At 40.2% G+C, this 21,303-nt stretch overlaps 1 long non-coding RNA gene across 1 annotated transcript in view; it reads right to left on the bottom strand.

Annotated features, from left to right (window-relative positions):
• The window catches only part of LOC308044145, a 28,112-nt gene extending 13,533 nt beyond the window's left edge, over nucleotides 1-14,579 (bottom strand). Inside the window, exon 1 of the long non-coding RNA XR_013922560.1 lies at nucleotides 14,507-14,579. This is a non-coding gene — a long non-coding RNA (uncharacterized lncRNA). The remainder of the gene's footprint in view (nucleotides 1-14,506) is intronic.
• Nucleotides 14,580-21,303: the final 6,724 nt, after the last annotated feature.

Here is a 21,303-nt window from a genome sequence, read left to right as displayed (position 1 = left end):
TGGAATTTAACTTCCATGATGACGTTTCTAAAATTGGTGTTCACTTACTGAAGCAGGTTGTGGCTTTACATCTTAGAATTAATGCATGTAATTCAAATAGATAACTACCATTTATGTTATAAATAACTTGCAGGAATATAAATGTACCCTTACGGGATTGTTATGTTTCTTGCCAGCATGGGTCTAGCAGGATTTGCCACAAAAACGGCTGCCTCATTCTGAGAGACAAACCAAACAATCGACCCCCGCAAATACTATTTTCTACACGCAACTGAGACAAATTTACATACACATGCACCAAAACCCTCTGCTTAGAAAAACCTGGAATAGTTATACTATGCAAGGCACTTTATTTACTGTCTTATAAATGCTCCAAATACAGTGAAAAGAGTAAAATTCTGCAGGCAGAGGCAAGGGCTGAAAATGAGAGGCTGCAAACAACAAACAGCAGAGCTGAGTGCCACCTGGGAACGTACAGCTCCCCACATCGGTTAAGGTTCATCATCTCTTTGGCTTTGATTTAGAAATGTACGCTTACTCAGGAAATATAAGCAAATGAAAAACAAATATTCAAGCATATGTTTAACTTTAAAGCAACTCAATTATTTTATAGCTATAAAGTGTGAGCTTCTTGCTAGATACTAAGTTAAACATGTTTTTATTCTATGCTTTCCCAGAAAGACAGCATATCAGAACGTTTGGCAGCCTAAATTACTTTACAAAGTATGTGTGTATGTGTCTAAATATACTTGTCCTAGGAATGAACTAGACATGGCGGCTGCATTAACACGCTGGTGTGACTGGATCAGTATTCTTGGCCCACTGGCTGTATCTTTCAGCAATGGCAACAGAAATGAAACTGCAACTTGAAATTCATTAACTGCCCGCAAGTTCTAACACGCAACATTTTCAGGCTTCACAGTATAGACTGAGGGATAATTACAAAGTTCAGCACCCTCCTTTCATCTCGGATACCTGATGCACAGTGAGCACCGCCCTTCATCTTACCGAAACCAGCAGCACTTCAAGCGTTTTGCATTATCGACAGTTTCTTCCCCATCCCCCTTTCTGCCACGAAAAAGAGCCATAGACGAACAACCCGCAGGAGCAGCACTGTGCGCTGACGGGAGCACTCAGCGTTGTGCAGGGTTCACACCGAGGCGCGGCACAGGGTGAGGGCTTTGGTTACCCCACTGCTCCTGCACCGCCCGGTGGGGACAGGTTTTCTTTGTGGTCTCGGGAACCCTCGCTTACATGCCCTGAAACAAGCACCCACTCCCCCTGCTCGGCCACACAAGGCTCTAGTTCTGCAGCAGCCTTCACAGCCTTTCCTGTCTGAATGGTTTACTATCTTGCAATAAAGTTGAAGTCCATCAACTTTGTACTTTTTTTCAGTGACAGTGTCCCTGGCTGATGCTATTTTCCCTTTGTAGCCTCTCCAAAATTCTGTATTTTCAGCCCATAACCACAGCTTCAAAGGTCAAGGTCATGAGACATTTCCTTTTTGATCTCAACCAACAGCAACCATTATTCTTCATGTTCCTCTCGCATGCAGTTCTCTTGAATACACATGTAATACTTCTCACAAAGGGCCTCAATTTTGATACAACAACTGCATAATAGGGTTTTCTTGGTATAAGAATGCTTCAGACACATTTCCTTCCATTGTTTCTAGTTTTACAAGGTGAACAAACAAAGCAGAGAAGCAAGCAAATACAAACCCAGCTTCTCACCCCCTCCAAAAGCGCCTTGGAACCGAACAGGCCATTCTTTCAGGGCACAACACCTGAGCTCCTGCAATGACGTGTTGTCAAGAGCATCCTCAGGCTCTTAAAAAGTGAGAACAAACAAGTGTGAAAAGAACCAACCAACCCCCCTGCCCAAGCAGTTTTGACGATTGCCTCTGTCCTGTTTTGTGGGGAATTTTAAACTTCATTTTACTACCACCAAAAGGCAACTATCCAAACAGAATGTGTGTTTGAATGAAGCCACAATTAGTGTAAATACTGTCATAGTGACGATTAGATCTGATACTAAACCTTTGACTGAAATGAAAACATTACAGTAGATAAAAGTATACATTCAAATTCTTCTATCACCTTCCTCCTTTGATGTGTCTAGATTTTACATTAGAAATAAAAATATGTGTAATTCTATACAAATTCCATTTCTAAATCCTGCAAAAAATTCACAATGTAGATGAAACACACATTTACTTTCAAGGGTTTCACAGCCTTCCACAGGAAATCTTGATCCTATAAACAAATGGATTTCTCAGAATAATTATCAGCACTTATACATCTTATTCTATGCCATTCCAACCACACGGACCTTATTTGTTTTGCTGTATATCAATAGCTCGCCATGTTTTGCTACATCTGATTAATGCACAGGTGATACATACCTGCTGCCTAAGACCTGTAAATCAGCCTTCAGGTCATGCAGAACCAAACGTTTGATAGTTACTGATTTAAACAGAGCAGCAGTTCAGCTATGCAAGCTGCTTGACTGAATGTCAGAAATAAATTCAACCCAATCAAGAAATGATAACACACTACACTGAGGGTACCCTCAGAGTTCCAGCCTGAGGAATCCCTGGAAATGGGTCTGTCCCTTCCTATCAGAGCCAATGAGCTGAGGCTGCTCAGGGCCTTGTCCAGCTGAGTTTTCAATAGTTCTGAGGCTTCACAGCCTTTTTAAGAATCCTGCTCCAGTGTTTGACTTGACCTCCAAACGTAAGATTAGATCATGTCTTGAAACAAGGATCTTCTTTGTCAGATTAGCCCATACCCATCACATTTCCATTGATAGGCCCTGGAAGAAATCTCGCTCTTATTTAAAAACAAACCAACAAACCTGGCTTTTACAAGTAAAAAAGAGGCCCACAGAAATCCTTGAAATTGTACTGACTGATTAGAATGCACAGACCATTTTCAGATTTGACAAAGAATCCCATCCCAATGAAAAGTATTACTGGAAGGGCACCTAACTCAGACACACCACGTTTCAATCCTGCGCCTACAGTATTTTCTTGTTTAATCAACCACATCCCATCTTTACAAAGTGTAGCTGGCAAAGACAAACAAAATATGCATTATTCTAAATAATTCTGAAATTAATAATACAGATCCTTTTCAGCTCCATTCCCATTATCAGAAAATAATACTTGGCAGAAAAAAGTAACACAGATTTCCCACATGCACTTATGTCATCTTAGATGCACATTTTGTACCCATCTTTGGTAGAAACCTATATCCTTTATTGTACCTGTAAACGACACATAAATAACAGAAAACTTAAAAAGCAATCAAAATATTAACTTGTTAAAATGTTGCTTTATTCAGTGAGCTCACTAATCTTATCATTGCTTCCCCAGAGATACATGTGTTGTATTCACAACATCGAGAAGTCACAGGGAACTTTCTCTTCTGCTGCAGAAAAAATGTTCTTCATACAGTAAGAAACTACAGTAATTTCTGAAGACACCTGCTGAAACTAAATGAATACCAGAATATGGCTTCCAGTATTAAATGCATAAATGATACTGCAATAATCAGATTTATTTCACAGTACTTAGTTCGAAAACAGAGAAAAAAAAGTATTAAAATCTTACATGCTAGTTTTCCTCATCAATTAAATTAAATTAATATTAATTAATAATTAATTCAAATTCTACATATAACTTTTCCCACTCTGTTTATCAAGTAGGATAAAAATAAAAATTCCCCAGAAAACTGCAAGCATTGGTACAACTAGCAAAATATTTCGATATTGAAGGTACAGATGTTCTAGAAACAGATCAGGTTGATGGGTTAGCTCTGCTAAACCCCTGTTGTTTCAAATGAACAAAATATTAACAAAAGCGAGCAGGAGGTGCTCACAGCATCTGCTGCGCCCGCACGGCACATCCATTTCGAGCTAATGGAGCAGCCTTGAGCCCACAAAAAAACCTTGGCAGTGACTCAGGAAGCAGTTCGGAAACTACACGGCCAGCCCAGAGTCAGCTGAAAACTTACATGAGTGCCAGGTTTAGTTTTCTGACACTCGTATGAATACAGAAACAACTGAACAGACAAGAATTTTGACAGAGGTGTTGTGCTAGGAGGGCCTTGCCTGATTCTTAGGATTGGTTTTGATTTTCTGACCACATAATTTCAACACTTGTTGGACCACCAGATCATTGGTGAATACTCATGTCCTAGCTGCCAAATCTTCTTATTTAACACTGATTTTTCCCTTTCATTGCCTGTCCTGCCAAACCTGGTATAAGACACTGGTACCCAACATGGTCCTGGTTGTTTTTCCATTCCCAGGACGCAGTCAGGAAGCCACATTTTCACGGTCACAAAGCCACGTTTTCACGGCCACAAAGCCACGTTTTCACGGTCACGAAGCCACATTTTCGGCAGCTCCTGCGGCAGGAGAGCCCCGTCAAGCCCGTTTCAGCCCAAGGGCTCAGGGCTGGGCCAGGCCAAGTAATTTGTTTCTTGGAGCACAGCAAATCCCATCTCCACCAATTCAAAATCAAACCCACCCTCTTGCACTTCATTATTGGGAAGCCAGCGCTCTGAGAAAGAGGAGAACCAAACGCAGCGTCTCCAATGGCCTCTGTCTGTACAAGCCAACCTTTCCATGCGCTGTGTTCGGTGGAGCCCAGCAGAGCGCGGCTCATTCTGTTCCGTGCCGCTGCACATGTGCCGCAGCAAAGGCTTCGCAGCGCTGACAAGCCAAGCAGCTTGTTTTGGCTCAGAAAGCACTCTTCCCCCCATGTGGGGCTACTTTGATCTTTTTGCCTATTTTATGATTGCAATTAAACTGAGTTTATGGAATCAACGGGGATCAGAGAAAGAACATGTCAATCCAACTGCGAACGACAGAGTGAGAAGCTACTTTGGAAAGTCTGATTGCAGGGCAGGAGATAAAGTCAGTATGTTTTCAAACGGGAGTGTAAACAAGGGCTGTTAAATTAATTTTCCATAAAATTAATCTGAAAAGAAGCAACAGACCTCCTGCACTATGAAAACGTAGTTTACTTCTTTGTGGCACTAAATTTACATTATCTTAAACATCCCTTTTCTTTCACTTCATCACCTCCTCCCGGCAAAGAAAGACCTGGGATATATTTATGAGGTTGTTCTACATAATTTTGAACAATGAAGGAACATTTGTGTGTGATTCTCTGCAGCGATGTGAGGCTACAACAGTGTTAACCGAGACATCAGCCCAGCAGGGGCTGCGCTCGTCCCCTTGTGCCACCAGGAGCTGGTGACAGCGGCACTTCCACAATATGCTGAGAGTGACAACAACCTGTTCAGACAACATTAAAAACCAAGGACATACTCAGTTATAACTATCTAAGATCATATTGCACTTCAAAAAACGTCTGGTTTTCAGTAGTGAGTGATTCATTTTACGCAGTTTATAAAGCTCTTCAATTCCCTACGGAACTGATAACAAATAGAAATTAAAAGGAACAGGTGAATATAAATATGGCATAGGGGAAAACTGACCACTTGGTATAAAACAAAACACAGAAGCTAATCTATCAATTATTGAAACATTAAGCTACTGTTTGAAATGCCTCTTTTTAAACTGAAAAAAAAAAAAGATCTGAGGAGCACTCTCATAATGTTAATTTAAATGTTCAGGTCTGATTTTGAGAAACAGAAGATCATCCTGAATAATGACAATGTGGGTATCAGGCAGGCAAATAATTGTATCCAAAATAAACACCTTACGAGAACTATTTTGATCTCCTCTTTACTTTGGCAACATGTGACCCCGCTCCCCAAATACGGATCTTGTTCTGTGTAAACCGGGGAACTTCTGCTTGCCAGCGCTCGCTAAGAGCCTGCGTTCTGGATCGCGGCTCCAGGTATCAGCAGCTCATCCTTATCTGTTCTGACTTAACAGCAAATTTTTCGTGACACTTTTGGGTCAATGGAATATTTATACATAATGTCAGTGCTGCATTCACTATTATGTAATGGAAAAGACTTAAAAACCAAAACCCAAAAGCCAATACAGCAAAAACATGAACACAAATGGTTTACCTGGGAGTGCTATTCTTCCAAATTGCCCTCACTGGGAGCTCAGAAAAGTGATATAATTCTGTATTTTCTATAAATCTGACCACATCTCTTTGATAAACCTTTCCAATGCATGCTGCCTTATCACAACATTTAGGTAAAAGCTCATATGTATTTCCAATATCTCTCTTCTAGTGTGACAACAAATCACCATTCGGTTGAAACTGTTCTTTCTCCTCATAACAATATTAAAAAAACTCTTTCATAACCAAGAGCTGAGGTTTTGATTTCCTCCACAGCAGAGATGGATGCTTTTCCCCCATTTTGTTTTTTATTATGGGCAACGGGAAATACTTTCTAAGGAGCTAAATCAGAATTAGAGCCATATCATGCCCAGGTTGTGGTCTATGACACTACAAAAATAACAACGCTAGAGAAAAGGAGTTTCGAAAGACGTGAGTGAAGGTTAGTTTCTTCATAGCTGTAATCAGGGAAGCATCAGCCAAGCACCAGTCATCTCTGCCTTTGAAATCCTCTCCGTTTTTCTCCTCTCAGGAATTCAAACCATCCTAAGATACTAGATTCTGCCTTTCTTTGTGCTACACATCAAGACGATATGAAATCATGTCAGAACATTTTTAACATTGTCCTGCTTGTCCAGAGGTCCCTGCTAAAGCCCATGTCACCTTCTGCCCTCAAGCTTCCCTGGCCACTCAGCAGTTACTCATCAGTTACTCTGATAGTACTAACTACTTACAAACTTATCAGTTACTCTGGGGCTTTCTCCCACACTGACCTATCCACAGGGAACAAATTCGCAACCAAAATTGTATGGTAACAAGTGAATTAACTTGTTCTTTGATATTCCTCAAAACTAAATCGATCCCATTCAGGAATCAAAGAAAAAAATGACAGGCTACGATGAAATTTTGCTGTTGATGTAGAATTTGCGAGTACAGCTTCAAACTACTAAAGACAGCAATTTCATTAAAAGCAGGAACTATTTTCTTCACTGTCCTTCTGCACAACACTTAATATAATGATCTACCATCTAGTTTTGCTGTAAAGATGAAGCAAAGTTTTCCTTCATCCATCGATAAGAACATGTAGCCAACCAAACTTGGCATAGCCAACCTTTATAAATTATTTCGGATATAAGCAGAATAAACTGGTTTAGAATTGTGATTTTGAGATGTCAGTGCTCTGTCAGTGAACTGTTCACACAGACAAGCCTTGAAAAAATAAGAAGAATCTCCCTAGTCCATATATTTCACCTAAATGAACAATTGTCTTTAAAAAAGCAATTCTTTCTTTCTAGAAGGCAAGACATCAACTCAATAACTCCCTCCAGTACTCTATCCAACAGTGAAGTACAGGAAAAGACGCTCATGAAAATACAATTTAAAATTTATTTTGGTCAACTTTGATTTAAACCAGCTTGTAGAATTGAAAATAAAGGATTATCAACAAATTCAGAGAGTAAATAGCAGGTAAAGTTCACCACATTAGATACTTCTGTATCTTCTTAGTAAAGTGTGTCCTCTCTCTGTTCATGGCATCAGGTAACAGGCTTCTCAGAGGAGCACGTACAGAGAGACAAAAAGGCAACAGGCACGAGAGGCAAGAAGAGAAATTCTGTCTGGACATAAAGAAGATCTGTGAGGAGACAGTGGTGAAGGGACAAGCTACCCACAGGTTTAGCCCTGCACTGAGGAAGATGCTGGACGTGAGAGCTCCAGAGCTCCCTTCCAGCCTCAATTTCCTTGAATTCTGTAAAGTATTGAGTAACTGGTACTTTGGTGCTGGAACTCAAGTTGTATCAACATTATTACATCACCCAGATGACTTTTAGTTATATTCATCATGAACAATTAAATCCTCTAGTGGGGTTAGTATCTGAACTGAGCCTTATTTAAAGGCTCATTTGTTGGCAGGGGCAAGAGGACCACTAAAGGAACGCGGGGACAGCATGACAGGTGCTCCTCTACGTGCACCACGGTGAAGTTCCATCCCCAGCTGAAAAATCTAGGTAGCCAAGTTTTAGCCAAATAGATGCTTTATAATTATTCTTCTGAAAGTCAGGGAACTGTTTTCTAGTTCAAAATGTTTCTGAAAGACGAAATGATTAGCTCCCAGAGACTGATGGAGTAATTTCCTGCTAATCCGATATCTAAATATTGTTGCTCTGGGTGACTTTGGTGATGTAAGGAAACTTGGGTATTCCTTTGTCTTTGTAACAATATAGCTCAATTAAACTTTCAATAATGAAAAAAGTGCCAACCATATGTTAACCAACATACTGAGGGATTGAAAAAACCCCAACATCAGCAATGATATCTCAGGTTTGGATCCATTCACCTCATTTTCTACGGCAGTTTCTTTGAAGAGCATCCATTACTTTAAACCCATTAGCTTCAGAAAATTTCTCTAGTTACCAAATAAACATGTGACAGATAAGAGAGCAGCAAACCTAAAGGAAAAGACTGTATGTACCCGGCTGTCAGTGACCCCAGCAGAGAATTGGCTCTTCAGCCGCCCTCGGGACAGCACAACCTGATCCCACTGGAAGCCAAACCCTCAGAGCCAGCAGAGAGTCCAGTCCCACAGCTCTGATAACTCATCACTAACCTGCTCCCACAGTGATCACACTATTCTGCATGACAAACTTCACCTTATTTCTCTCAGAGTTTTTGTTAGTGATTTCCCTGCTCCCTGTCTTAAAATGCAATTCCTAGCAAAAAGGTGCGCGCGACATGAGTTCCCTTTGCACCCTGTGGACATGACTTGAGAGCCTCCACGTTAAAGCAAAACTGGTGTGGTCATGAATAAACATCACTGGGTTTTCTTACTTTGTTTTCATACAAAGCAAAGCTCTTTTTTTTTTTGGCTGTGTAAGTAATGGTAATCAGAAGAACCAGAAAAATCCAAAGACTTGAAGAGTTTTTATTTATGCAAAGACTAAGGTGTTCCTTGAAAAGTTACAGTTCTCGAGTAAACTCTAAACTGAAGAGAACGTGAACAGCTAAAAGATTTTTGCACAAACTGAAAAACTCGTTTACCAGTTGGGAACAAGCTGGAACTCGCACGGGGCCCTGCAGGCACTGGCAAACATCTTAATTGTTGGGAGCAGACAAAGTCTGTTTAGTTGTGTCTGCTGAAGTGGGAAGGAGATCACAACACATCTGTGCAGCCTGTTTCCACATGGGTCCTTCAGTTCTCGAAGCTCCTTTTTAAACCACTTAACCCCGCACGGACACCATCCCACAGGCTGCCCGTACACCTGGCGAGTGGACAAGTGATCTTGTAATAGAAGCTCACAATCAAAGGAACAACCTCTGAGTCCTTCTTGATGTGCAGTGCCAACACACACTCATGTCTGGGAGGAATTTTGTAAGAGTCTAAGTATGGCTCAGTGAAATTTCCAAACCAGCACAATCAAAGTTGTGGTGCCCTTCTGAGGACAGCAATAACTTCTCTAAAACAGACAGGGAACCACAGCACGGCAAGGAGAAGGGGCAGCAGCTCAAACTGGGAGATGAATTCAAATCGGTTTCTTCCTTTCCAAAGGATGGGGTGGGTTAACACCGCATCCTTCCCAAGATACTCTAGCAAGTTTTTTAATCCCTGCTCCAAAATAGCCAAAAGCTATGCACCCACAGAACATGTTGCATGACACAAAAACCTATTTAGAACCAGCATTGAGGTGGATCTCATGTGAATGAACTACACAAGGAGTAAGGGCAGCTTTGTGCACTACAAACACCCAAACATGGTTTTCCTGCCTTAGCAGTGGTACCTTGATTTTCAACACACACCCTCTCCTTATCCTATACCGCGTTACTGGAAGGAAAAGAGTTTTAAGGTGCATCTATACACTGCTTACGAAGTTATATGTGAAGTGCCCTCTTTGCAGAGAGCAGCTTCACAGTGACCTTTGCAATGTGGGTCAGTCTTGCCCCACAAGACGCTATTAAGGTTCAGACAACCAGCAAAATATGATACAAATCCATATACAAATCAGCATACAAATCTTATACCATTTGGATCTGTCTGTCTCATCCAGGGTGTGGCGTGGCCCACAGAGCCCAAAGGGACATTGGTCCTGTTGTGTACAGGAAGAGCCTGTGTGGAACCAGGAGGAAATGTTCCCTTTGTATGGGAATATATACTCTTCCCCTCAGCTTGATTTTGCATTCCGGGCAATTTTCAGCCTTGCAGGTGAGAAAGATACAGTATCAGGTGGCAGCTTAAGTTATTTTTATGTATTTTAACAAATTCTGAATTAAAGTATACAAAATAAATTTAATACATAGTTTAAACTTATTTTAAATTCCAAATCTTCAGAACAGAAAACTACGGCTAGGCTCCATGTCCCATGAAAGAACTGAGTAAGATTTAGTTTTAACAAGGAAAAAACCTCAAAAGATCAGGTTCAATCAAAGGAATGATATCTCTCCCTTCATGTCTCCAAACTGCAGTCAAGTTCTGATCTGGGGCAGTGATAACATCAGTGATATTAGCTTAGAAACAATTGCTGTTTGCTTTATTTAGGGCAGCCAATCAAAAAGGGATTTATCTCTAGACTAGTACTTTTCCCACACCAAGGAAAAATGAAATTCAGATGGAGACTGAGTATAAAACTGGGCAGACGTACCACATGATTTGATTTATGGGAAATTTTTTAAAATTATGGAATTAAAGTTAACAAGAAGAAAGACGTCAATAAACAACAAATCATTCAAAAGGCAGAACAAGTTCTAAGCTATTCCAATCTTAAAAGTTCATGCACAAAGATTAGAAGCCCCATAAAAACTTACAGGAAATGACGCAGTGAGTCGAGGTTTATTGAAAGACCACGGGGAACGGGATAATTATTGTATTTCCACATGCTTGTGAACTGGACTCAAGGAATATTAGATGAGCAGGGCAACGCAGCAAAGGTGATGTAGTTACGTTCCCTGACTTATATGGTATGGTATGCTTACATTAACAACGGTAATCTTTTGTTACTTTGGGAAAATGGTGGTGTCATCTTGATTTACAATCCACACCAGAAAGGCAAATTAGATGCATCTAAAGAAAGGGCAGCACCTGAACTGATGAAATCAAGCCGCAATGAGACTGAAGAACAAAATCATTTAGGTTGCCTGATTATTGCTGATGGCTCTATGCAAAATTAGTTAAAGGGGATTTATTAGAATTGTTTCATAGAAACTGAGATTAAAAAGGTGTTGACTGGGGTTCTAATATCACTACAGAGTAGGAGCATTTTGCAGTAAAAGAAACATCAGAAAGGTGACAGCAGCTATGAGAGTCCAAAAGAAGTTACATGTCAAGTTAAATGATTTTTGAGACAAGCTGGAAGTTAGGTCACAAGATGTGTGGATGGGGGGAACAACACAAAGCGTACGGTGACTGCTAACATAAAGGACAAAGAGGCGCTAGAATGAAAACAAAAATCCTTAAGCCAAAACGTAAGTAAGACAGTGGAGAAAGCAGACATGGTCTGCAGGGACAATGCCTGTGGGACTTAGCAGAAGAGAGAACCCCAGAGATGAAAACACATTGCAAAGACACCAGCGGCACACAAAGATACTCCTGAGATCAGTATTGATGGTACTTTTGCCTGAAGCACTAAGTTCTTCTTTGGAAGTGTCCCAACAGTGATCCAGCCAAACTTTCTTAATACATGTGAAATAGAAGAGATTTTTTTTGAACTTTAAGCAGCAGATGTAACAACATAGGTGTCTCCTGACAGCTCTGTTCATAGCCATCCTATTTTTCTGAAGGGTGGCAAGGGGCTGGTCACCCCAGGCAGCGTGGGCTCGGCTGGCGGAGCAGCGACTCATGTTCCCAGCGGCTGCACAAAGGGAACCGCAGCCTCCTCCTGAAGCCAATCGCTTTGGCTGTTTTGGCCCTTGGCTGCATATTAGAAATGATAAAAGTAGTTCTTTCATACTCAAAGCAAGACAGTTCGATTGCCAGTGTCAACACGACACTGATGGCGACGGGAGTGGGGGCTGGGACTAGTTAACGCCAGACAAGTGGGAACAGAACTTATCCCCCCAGTGGAAGCCTGGACTTATCCCACCATATTTTTTACCCTGTGTTGACTAGACTCAGAATTGTTGCTCTGGCAGTAAGTACAAATCAAATTCTTTATAATTGTTCTTACAACATAAAGATGAAGAAATGTCCCTGGAAACAATTCTGTGTCTTTGACATACACTCAATGCTTATTTAATCAGTTAATCAGTGTTTCCTTTTCAGGGACAGACAGACGTACAACTGCAAGAGGCTGTAGTGGCTCATCACAGTAACTAAGAATATACAAATTACACCCAAATAAGACTTTTCAAATATAATAATTAAAATCATGACCGAGATGCACCAAAGTGTTCACCAACAGCCAGAATGGAAACTCTAAGCAGTAACTTCTTGAATCTTGAAGAATTATTCCACCAGAAAAGAAGAAATATTTATAATTGGAGACATTATAAGGTCTGTAGAGAGTGTGTTTCAGGAATTTGCAGAATTCAAAGGCAGTTCATAAGACTGCAAGGTCACTTGGAATTTTTAAATGTTTTGACTTGTGCTGTCATTTTTTTTTTAATGAACAGAAAATGCTCTAAGGAACATTGTAAAAATATCCTCAAGAAAAATCCTGGTAAAATTCCATTTAAAATTTTGTATTGTACATTTACACGATGTGCATACACTTACTGAATATGGCAGAAATTGTCTGTCATAGTAAAAACCCTGAATCAAGACTCTGAATGCAAAAACAACGAGGTAGCTTGATGATCCCTTTAAGATGCTACAGAGCAAGCAGTAACCTTAAATTTTATTTTAGTTTATGTACAGTAAGCTTTCACGTACTTTATTTATAATATCTTTTTTGGCCATTTTAATTATTTTATTCCCTAGCGATTCTCCTTTTTGGACATCTGTTTCTTCCCACATGTGCCCCAAGGCAGATCAGCTGTCTTCACAGCCGAATGAAATTCCCTTCTCTGGCTCAAAGGAAACCATTGTTTGTTTGTTTGTTTAACTAGAAAGAAGCCAGCCATGGAAAAGCACAAACCCTCACCTATCATCTGGGATGATAAGAACATTCTTCCCACAAAGATCTGTATACTCTGACTTCGAAATACAAGAAAATAAGCTTGTCTGCTACAGGTTATTGAGTCTGTCTTAATTATCTTTACTAATATTAGGCCTTCTCCTTCTCCTTTTTGTAACAAAAAGGTAACTACTGAAGTTCTGTCATGCAAATAGTTTTCAACCAACTATATGGAGGTATCTGAAAAAAACAGGAACGTCCTTAAATCCTGACTATGACTTCTAACAGTAAGATGGTACCACCCAAGATGCAGTAACAAGCTTTAAGGTCAGCCTTGGTTAGCACAGCCTAACATTAAGCTGCAGGTTGGGTTCATGTTCCATGTTACTGCAAATACGAGACAGTCCTCAAAAGCCACCATCCTCCTCCCGTCTTGTGCCCCATATCTGGTGATCAGGGAACTACACGTGAATTGTCAGCAGAAAGGAAAATTATTAAAATTGGCATTACACGTAACTATTTTTGTTCAGTGCTCATTGGTAAGTAACTACGTTATAGAAGCACTGCAGGACTCTGGTCGTGTTGTCATCATCTGCTAAGACACGTTCAAGCTGATCAGAAATCTGTTTGTTGAGCTTTGGCACAGCCCAAGCCCTGGGTCCTGCCTATGGATGGGCTCAGCACACCCGGCAGAGCCCCATGGGTTTCCCCACACCCTCTTTGCTGCCCATCCTCCCACAAACAGAATATTCTGGCCTATTTATCGATACATCTCTTCATACCAAGTATTTTGAGTAGAGTATCAACCCAAGTGTCAGCTATCTGTGATTTCAAGCCATGATTCTTAAATGGATAATCTTTTACAAGTAGCATATATCAATTGAGTTGCAAACAGTAACATGAAGAAGCAAAAATAATTACGTTCTAAATCACTGCAACTAAAATCCTGGAGCATGGCCTGGAATAGTGCAGGAAAATTATGTTTAAACTAGAAAATGATAAATAGCTATAGCTGCAATCCATTGATCCAGGAGAGGGAGCGGGACACAGGAAGGGATGGGAGAGGCAGAGAATTTGGAAGGAGGAAGTTAATAAAGAGCTATATTTTTAGGTAGGTTTTTTCATCTCAAATTTTTCAGCCAATGTATCACAGCCAATAGTTTTAAGTCAAATGAAAAGTACCCAAAGCCATCTGGAATATGATAAGCATCCCGTTATCAACAACAAAATGGTTTTCATAAAATCATCCATCTCTTTCCATCAAATCCAACCATCTTTGAGCTCCCATTCCTCACTTAGGCCTGACTTCTGCATTCTCTCCTGTCATCTGATAAACTCGAACTCAGGCGGTGCCCAGGCGAGACGTGGGCTGGGCAGAGCTCGGCCCTGATGAGCTCTCTGCTCGACCACTCACCCGTGGAGCGATGGCCAACACAGCTGCTGGAGAACCTGCGCTCTGAAACCACTCAGGAAAGTGACCCCCCTTTGAAGAACAAAATCCCAACACGATCTAAAAACAGTTCCTGAAAGAAAAAAAAATGGAAATGGAAAGGACTGGATGACAGTGAAGCTATGGAGGAACTCTACTATTCAGTCTCAGAGCAAATAATTTGGTTTCAGCCAGCCTAAATTTTATGGCTTTTCCTTCGCACGCAAATGTTGTATGTCAAAAAACCCTCTAGCTTTCCCAACTGCATCAGTGCATCTATATACAACATATCACCTCCTCTACAAACTTTGCTGTGCTCATTCCCTCAACTGCCACAGCTACATCACCACTAGTGAACTGGTCCACATCACAAACTCAAGACTGAGAATCACTGCAACGACTTAAAAAGACAGAAACAATTGATAATTTGGACAACTGGAGCACCAAAAGAGTTTCCTTGCTAAGTGCCAGCTGCGAGAACTTGATGGCTTAACAAGACGTCTCATGAGAAACAACAAGTTCAGCATCAGGCTTCCCGCCTCAAGCAAACCAAGACTCGCTGACCCAACTGCCCAGCCCTGCAGGTACTTGCTTTTGTCTTTCAGACAAACTATCACGCACGACCCTCCTGTTCAAGAGATTAAATCAGAACGTGGCTTCTGGTGACTAGGAACTGAACGCTGCTGTCTTTGAAGTCAGTTGGAATTTTGCCATTTATTCAAATGATGAAGGATCAGATCCCATAGTGTTTGTTCAGCAGTTTTGGAAGAATGCCAGTCTTCGTAAAAATCAATTAAAACACATTTTAAAGACATGGCCAATCAAAATATTCTTTTCAGACTCACGGACTCATCTCAGTACTTGGCGTAACTTTCCAGCTGAAAGGGAACACAGCTCTGCAACATGTTCTCAGACCTCATTACACCTTCTTCTTGCTAATGCAAGCAGCTCAATCAGAAGCTTGTAAAGACTTAGCAGGACTGAAATGCTATTCGCGTTTTGTTTCTCATCTTCACTAATGAAATGATATCTCAGATAAATTGGGCATATCAAGATCTTAACCCTACTCTTAGGAGAAGCTCATGAACTTACCAAGGTTTTCCCCTCGAGACACCAAATATTCCATGCTGAGATATCAACAATATAGGTATGTTAAAATTTCTACATAATTTTGGAATGGATTTTTATGTCTACTTCTAACAACACTATGTATATGCATATTTTAATTGGTTTTAAAAGTTGAATATGTCTATTATAAAAAATCATACTACAGTTTTTGTGGAGAGCAAAAGAACTTCTGGTTTTAATTACTGTATCACAATTAAATTACCTAATGTACATAAGATCTGCAAGGTCTTGGAAACAATAGTGGGTGGTGTTTCCTGGAATAGGGTGATATGCCTCATGACTGGGAAGAAACACACACCACCTCATTTTCATGGTAAGTCACACAATTCAATTCACACCGTCAGGCAAGAATTAAGAACAGGAAACAGAGAGACTTCTTGTCAGGGTAACTATTCAGAGATTGGGAAAGTTAATTTACTTGCCCGAGGCAAATACTTAAAAGTATAATAGCTGAAGTCAATTATATTTGTTTCTACTTTGTATCTATTGCTAGGTTAAGCAAGACCATGGAAAACACACAGAACTGATTCTGACACTGGTTTTAAGATTTACAGTTTTCAAGACTACACAACACAATGCTGAAAATCAGTTTAGAAAATAAAGCTCTTCCACCATTTTTCTTGGATATAAAATTTACCGTACAAACATTAATGTGTGCGTACGTCCTGCATTTAAATACACAAATTGAGCACCAAATGCAAAAATTCCGAGTAAACTGAAAGTCATTTCATACTGAGACACAAAAAACTTAATGTACTAGGACACAATATCCACACTTCCCTTACTGTCTTGTGTATGATTTTAAATACTACAGCTTAAACAAGTATTTCATAGGCCACACCCACTTGGATTTTTTAAAGCTTCATTCCCAGTTAATCCAGAAAAAGTAATCTAATTGATATTCTATTTCCAGCAGGCGTAGCTAGAACCAAGTTTCAATTATTCATATTGTAAGACTCTGAAAGAGAAACTCAAAAATGTCCCCAAAGCATTCATGAATTCAATACATTGTTTAGCACTGCATAACACCATACTAAACTTAAAAACAATGTCGTACCTCAGTAACTTCAGAGGGTAAATCTAAATGGTCACTGCTGCAATCACTGCACTAATTAGCACCGTTAATTCAGAGTGCGCAGCTCATGCGGTGCATTAGGACCGTCCCCCTTCACAACACTCAGAAGGGTATATTATAGACTGTTGCTGTTTTTACTGCAGCTGTAGATATTAAATTATGAATTTTATCAGTTTCTCAACACGGCTTAATATTTATTTGTTTTGACTTCTCCTGCACACGATTTGTGCAAAAAGCAGGTTATGTGGACCACAATGGAGCTTGTGAAATGAGGCAACTACTGAGTTCACCAAAATGGTTGCCTTTCATTCAAGACACTTGTCTTAGTTTATCTTAAAAATCACAAAAAGTGAGTCAGTTTTCAAATTGACCAAGGAAGGCCTGAACCTTATTACTTTATATGCAAGTCAACAGCAGAACTTCCTTTGGCTTCATTGTAAGATTTTCAATGGGTGAAAAACTAGTTTTGCATGGTTATTATTAAACGTGGTTTCAAGAGAGTTTACACTTGTTCAACAGTTACAAGCCGCGTTCTGTCTAAGGACAGAGCAGCGACATGTGAACAAGCTGCCTAAATCCAGCAATGTTGTCTAGCACAATTATTTTTAAGGTAGATTTTTGCAAATCCTAGGTTTATGGTAGGTAGTTACTAACTTACAAAAAAATTGATGACAAGCATGAACAGAAGGGCCACAGTCAGCTCTGCTTCCAGAGACCGAGGTGCTGGGCAGGCCTACCATGTCCGACAGAGGCCTCAGTTTGACGCATCATATATTCTATATTAATGAGTAAATGCAAGAATTATAAGAATTCTTTGTCTTCTCATAGCAGTAGAAACCACTAGAACTGTGAGCATAAATTACCTCTTCAAACAGGAAGACAGACACGGGAATAACATTGTCTAGTAGGACATTTTGTTAAAAAAAAAAAAAATTGTATGAGCAATTAGTTTGCAAAATTATTTGTGCTGACAAAACAGCACGAGCACCTTTGGTACAGGGTGAACCAGCAGGTCTGTCAGAGCAGAGAGCTCTGAAACTCATCAAGCGGAACTTCAGAAAAAAGGAGCTTTTTAATTTTGCATGTGTCAACACAGTTCCCCATTTCAGAAGCAGCATCCATTAGTAACTGATGTAGATGATAACACTTCTAATATCATGTCCAATATTTAAAAGAACAACCAAGTCAGAAAGTTTCGGAATGTTCAGCTTTCTGCAAAAATAGCTTGTTTCTAGTGTAGCAAACCGCTTACTCTTCCATGCCATCAAGTCCATTCAAATCCATGAAATGAAAAGTTTGCAATAAATTTTTATAAAAACGATATTAACAAATTTAATTAAGCCATACAATTGATGGCAACTCTTCTTAGCCCTGCTAACTCGCAATCATGGCTGAACAGTTAGGCTCAGTAAGAAACTTCAGTGTAGTTCAAATGCGATGAAAACTTTCAGAAGTGCAGGCTTGGCAAAATCCGAGAGCACAAGGACAGATCTATGCGTGACAGACAACGCCTCCATGTTCTTCCCCAGGGATTATTAGACTTTTACTTACGATTAGAGAAAAACACTAAGTTGGTGACACCTGGAGGTCATTTGCTGTGACTGCCCAGCGAGCAGGGCCAACGAAACCTCCCAGGTCTCATTTTCTCTTGGGGTCTCATTTACTGAAATATCACTAAAATAGTTTGCAAGAACTGTCAAGGAAACTCCTCCCATTTTAAACCTTCAGCAATGTCACTGGCTCCACTCCCTAAAGAATTACTCCAGCTCTTAAGGAACCAGTTGCAAGCTCTGTAACTTCTTTTGACACATCAAGAAACAAATCAAGGCTGAAGGAACATTTACCTTTTGCATATGAGTAACCAGTAGCTCCTCGATGTCAGCTGTAAAATCACATGGGACTTTGTGTCCCATTGCTTAAATTCACCCTTTTGCTTTCCCACATTTGACAGCATTGCACATTTAGAAAGACAGAAATTTTGTGTTCCAAGTGTAGCATCCTTATTAGGTTTGGGGGGACTATTTTTTAAAAACTTTTAAATTAGATACAGGTGTGAAAGTGTGGAACACAATCACTTTTAAACCCAAACCTACTTCCCGGGATTCTATGAGAAGTTCGCTTAGATTGAAGATGAGGACCTCTCTGTTTCCACTGCAACGCTTCACCGCGTTCCTGTTGAACAGACACCAATCACGACTACTGCTTTGTAAAATTACAAATTGCTATGGCTCAAAGGTTTTTCTTCACACCAACAGAATAGTTTTTGTTCAGCTTCATACAAATGAAGCCTGTATCGCTTAGAGTCAGAGCTGGGTTGCAACGTGCCCCTTTTCTTTAAATTAGAAACCAGATTTCAATACCTATTTAAAGATGTGACTTCCCTATAAACAATAGCATAACAAACACTATAGTAAATCAAACAATGGACAGGTATAATCTTACTTTTCTGACTACAATGAAAAATTCAGTCAAAACAAACAGTTAAGAGGTTGTTTTATTTAGTTGAGACCAAGTCCAAACAAGTATAGACACTCTCCAAGCAGGAAAAAGAGTATCTGTAAAACACATATGATTTTTCCTCCAAATATTAAAATAACCAACACATTTCATGAGGAACATCCCCCAAAAGACAACTTGCACACAGTAAACTACTATCTTCTGGTGGATAAATATTATTCTATTTAAGACAGTTAAAACAAAGACAGCACGAAAGCATTAATATTGCCAAAATTCAGCACCTAATAAGCCTTTTCAAAGAAGGCTTAACCTCTTAATTTTCAAAACACTACGTGCAATAGAGGCTTGAGTTTCCATGTGCAAATAAGTTCTAATATACTAGATTTTGCTCAGCATCTCCTATACTCAGAGGTTTGCATTAGCAAACAAGCAGAGAAGCCTGGATGCAAAAAACCCCCAACCCCTTCAACAAAGAACTCCCATTTTGTATGGCGTTCACAAGGGTCACGGCCACCGTTCTGATCCGCAGGCTGTTGGCCAATTAACTAACGAGCCACCACAGAGCAGAACAAGCCTTGGCCGTGGCCTGACAGTCCAGAGTGGCACGGGAGGGACCCGCGGAGGAGGAGGAAGCCTCGTCGTCACCTCCGCTTGGCCACCGGGGGGGCACGGCGGCTTCCCGGGAGCACTGGCCACACACAGCGGGCAACAGCTTCTGTGACTTCAATGCAAGTACGTTTGCTGCTCAGTTTTATGTCTTCACTTGGCTGATTTTCTTCAGTTGCTTTCTTGTGACTCTCATGCACCCACGGAAACAAAGACAAGCAAGGGCTACTGTTTTGTTAAAGGGCTGGAAGACATCTGTGAAGGCAGAAACTCCTGAAATTCAAGCCAAATCCCTCCTCTCTTTTTGTCTTAGTCAAATATTTGATGAATAATAACAGCAGAACTCAGAAAATGCCAAGTCCCTTGTATCAGCCAGCTACTCAGAGGGCAAGATAACCTGCTTCTTCCAGGCTTAGTTTATTTGCCTAACATTTCCAAAGACTCACAATACATTGTTTAAATCATGATAGAACACTGGATAAACACGAAATGTATCAGTTTGGCTGACGCATTAATAACAAAACCTCCCTTCAAGTAATAGCAGCAAAACCGTCACACACAGCTCTGCTGGCAGCACATGGTGAGGCTCCGCACACACAAAGCCACGGTCCAAATTTGCACTTAGCGTTATTTTTATCCCACGGTTCGAATATCTGAAGATGAGTATTTTAATACGTTGGAATGAAATTTGACCGTTACACAGAAGAAAAAAATAAATTTAAGCCACTTCCAATGCAACTTTGATATTTTCATCTTTTAAATCCCTTCCTTAGCAACAAAACATAACAAAGTGTAAATACAAAGTTAATTTATTACCTACATCTTCCTTGCTTAAGTTTCTTCTTTTCTCTCCTAGCCAGCTAAATGCGACAGAGCTCCACAAGAAACAGCATCAGCCAGTGGCCTAAAGCAGACGCGGCACCGTGGGGCTCCCGTTGGCTGAAGGCACAATTTTTCTTACTTATTTCCTCCTCTGAGGGGAATGGGAGAACACAATTACACTTGACACACAATCACTGAACTGCTAAGTGTAAGACAACGCAATTAGGAATCAAATTTTTTAATACCTGCACACTTGTTTACTAATCTTGAGTTTATTTTCCCAAGAGAAGTTACTGAAGAGAGCTGGGGAAAGTCTGCTGCATGAGCAAGAGCTTTCAAGAAGTGAATATGTGAATTCCCGTCAAAATTCAATTGTGTTAATTACAAACTAATTTATAACCTGAAGATGCTGATTGGTATCGAGTAACTTCAAGGAGTTTAAGATCTCGGGGAAGATCACCGTATATGAAAATCCTGATAGATATTGAGAAACACCCCAGAGGCTTCACCTCTCAAATTAATCTTTCATCTGCCAAAACACATGATAGTACAATAAGCATCATATGAATACTTCTGATGTAATGTACTCCAATTCCCTTCTCATTTCAACAGAGCAAATCACATGGAGCTGTATTTTGTGAGGATATCTGAAAAAAAAAAGTATATTTTCTAAAATTATTAGAAACACAGCTCT

The sequence above is a fragment of the Nesoenas mayeri genome, assembly GCF_963082525.1.
Source record: "Nesoenas mayeri genome assembly, chromosome: 10".
NCBI classification, from domain to species: Eukaryota; Metazoa; Chordata; class Aves; order Columbiformes; family Columbidae; genus Nesoenas; species Nesoenas mayeri.
The sequence above is the reverse complement of the archived record's forward strand: the minus strand, read 5'-3'. Positions and strand labels throughout refer to the sequence as shown.